Below are 3,432 nucleotides of genomic sequence, written 5' to 3' on the forward strand. Positions count from 1 at the left end.
GACAACCGTTTCCAAGGAGCCTGAGCCAGCTGGGGTTCTAGAACCCACGGTGGGTCCTGGCTCGTGGGGCCGGGGGATGGGCGGCACGTGGCCCCGAGAGCGCGTCCCTTCGGCCCCAGTCACTAAGGCGGGCCTGCGGCCGGACACTGGAAGAGCCTCTTGGAGTTAATAGTATAATTTGATGTCTTTGCATTGATCTGTCCCAGGGAGGATGCCTCAGGGTGTGTGTGCATATGTGCCCACATGTGTGCATGATCTGTGCATGCGTATGCATGTGTGTGCCCACACGTGTGCATATGTGCATGCGTGGGTGCCATACATGTGCACTCAGCATTTGTTCACGGCGATTATCATCTTCCAGCGGGCCTGGAGCCGTATGCGTTGCAGCACACTTTGTATTCTATGTCATTTTTCCTATGATAGGTAGCAAATTCTTTGAGTTGATTTCCATGAGTGCTGATTGATTTTCACCAAACCATCTTACCTCTTTCAGTCTCTTCCTTTTGTGACTTTTGGCAGGTAGTTGCAGACTTAACAATTGTCTCTCTCTCCAGGTGCCTCAAAATGTCCTTATTGTCATTGTGTCATTTGAAATCACAGCTAATCAGTCAGGTGGATGAAGGCAGGTGTTTTTATATCTCTTCTCCCGATAGGGGTCAGTGGCGTTAGCGGACCTGTCCCGGTTCCCGCAGTTCACAGGTGGCACAGCTAGGATGAGAAGTCAGGTTTTCCTCCTGCAAGCCTCCTTTCCTGTTTTGTGCACAGAGAGGTGTCTGTAACACACCGTTCAGTGACAAACCCATGCTGACTTGTATGTACATGGCAGGTGTGTTTAAATATGTACACACATCCACAGAAAGGTCTAGAAGAACATACTCCAATCTGTTGAAAAAAGGTCACGGGACGAGATTAGAATGAAGGAGGAGTAGATATTTTGCTTTTTTAGTTTATGTTCATTTGTAAGATTTACTCTTTTTGCAATAAATAATGAGTTTTATCATTTTAAAATGAATAATTATGAGCAGTGAAGGAGTAAATGGTGTATTAGTGTCATTGGTTTCTGTCTATAATTTTGTGTTTCTCTCTGGGTGTTCTTTTATGTTGGGAAACGCTGAGGGGTCATTAGGTTGTTTGACTCATTGTTAGGCTGACGTTCTTATTGACTGTTATTGTGTCATATGAATGATCACAGTTGCATCGTTACAAGCAGACTGCCAGATACTGTGTATCTCAGATGACTTCGTCTGCCGGGAATGTCTGAATACCAGGGGCACACCTCCAGCTGCGGGCCTCAGCTCCCTTCGGGGCCTGCACGCCTGGCTTTGCGCTGGAGTGGAAAACGCTGTGTTGGAGTCCAGCTCTCCTCATTGGGGCTGCCCCTGGCTCTGTGCCTAATTGGGGAACCGGTGAGAGGGGAACTACTGAAGCACTGACAAAAGGAGAAATCTTCCAGTCTATCAGAAGCTGAAACTCTACCCTGTTCTCTAGATTGCCAAAAAGCCATTTTGATTCTATACTTGTCTAAGTGTTCCCAAATCCTTCCGTGTTCATTCTTAGGCATTCCCAATCACCAAGTCCTATTTAAAAGTTTTCATTGCTTAATGTGGAATCCAAGAGACGCTTTATTTTCATTCTTCCACTGGCTTAAATAGACATGGATGTTAAAAGTCGGAAGCATTCAATATTCATGCTTAAATGTATTATGCTTTCTCTGAGCAACAGTACTTAATCTATTTGCCAAAGAATAGCATTTGTCTGTTGCTTTTTCAGTTTACAGTTCTTTCTTCAGCATTCTAGGTTTCCTTCCCCGCCCCCCCTCCTTTTAAAATCTTAAGCAGAAACTGAAAATCTTTGCCTGGAGATATTTGAGCCTTGTTCACACGGTATTTAATCCCACTGGATCTTCTTACCAATTTATAAAATTTCCCCTCTACTCATATTAGCAACAAAATGCTTCTATAAATACCAGATGTGAACCGATTAGTATCACTAGGGGCCAGAGAGAAAGATTTATTAACTTCCAATTACTTGAATTAGTGTCAGTGTTCAGTGCTTCAGTGAGCCTACTGATTTCAGTGCTGTTTGCTTCTTTGGGGCTTAGCAGATGCTTTGGGGAAGTAAAGGTTAATGACTTCTTTCAAATGAAATGTATTCTAGGGCAATTTATGAATCTTTGTATGTGGCTGTATATCATATTCAAGAATAACTACACTTCTCTCTGAGTGTAATGTATTGTGTTTCCTTTGATGCATTCAGACTTTTCTCTTTATCTTTGACTTTCAAGTTTGACTATAGTGCGGACATTTTTGTATTTATTTTAGTTGGTGTTAGTTTATCATTTTGTATCAGCAAATATCTACCTTTCATCAAATTTGGAGAAATCTTGGCCACTGTTTCTCTAAATTTTTTCCTGCTCCATTCTTTTTCTTTTCTCTCCCTGTTATCCCATTTACATGTATGTGGGATTTTTTTTTTTTTAATCATATAGCAAGTCTCTGAGGCTCTGCTCATTTTTTAAAATTATTTTTCTCTTTGCTGTTCACTTTGGATGATTTCTACCATCAAGTTCACTTTTTCCTCTGTAATTTCTGATTGTGTTGCATTCCAGTATATTCAGGCAGTCGCTTTTTGTGTCATGTCCAAGTTCTATAGTTGTTTTCCGCTGGAGGATCAGCCACTAGAGTTTTAGTCTATCATGTCTGAAAGTGGAAGTTCTGCCCTACGTATCTGGGACTTTGAATTTTGAGAGTCAGTTCCTGCCCTGGTTAATACACTAGGCTCCTAATCAGTCCCTGTCCCCTACCACCTACTGTCAACACCTCAGTCAGTCAGAGTGACCCTATGAAAACATAACAGGAGCCTCTAATGTTTCCCTGTTTTACATAGAGTAAAACCAGAAATGCTATGTCCTACTCTGCCTTTCCTTGGCTTCCTGGTCACACACTTATGCTGGTTTCTATCCTCCCTTTCTGACCACTCATTCAACGACTCATGTTTCCTCTAATCCGGAAAGGTAGGTCCACCCTAAAAATATGGTTCGATGTTAAACTTCTACAACAGGGCATTGGATAAGGGTTTAAATTCCCAGGAATAGGAGACCAGGACCCAATGCTAAAGGCAAAGAGGACTTAACCCCTACTTTTCAAGAAAGCTGCAGGCAGCACTGACTTAAGGAGGGTTAAGGGCTTTGGGCTCGGGGCTCGCTTGAACCTTCCTCGCACTCGAATCTGCCCAGATTTTAATAACAAACGCAGAGTAAAACTAGAACCTGCTTTTGCACAGGTTCTAGCTACCACTGTCAGAGGGAGGGGCTGATTTCACTTTCCTCCCAGTACCTGAGCCCTACAGAGCAGACGCTGCAGATGGCGGGAAGCGGAACCCAGACCCGGGCGCCCCTGCTTCTGGCCGGGCGCAAGTCGTGGTGCACCACGC

Source organism: Cynocephalus volans, chromosome 8 (genome assembly GCF_027409185.1).
Source record: "Cynocephalus volans isolate mCynVol1 chromosome 8, mCynVol1.pri, whole genome shotgun sequence".
Lineage (NCBI taxonomy): Eukaryota > Metazoa > Chordata > Mammalia > Dermoptera > Cynocephalidae > Cynocephalus > Cynocephalus volans.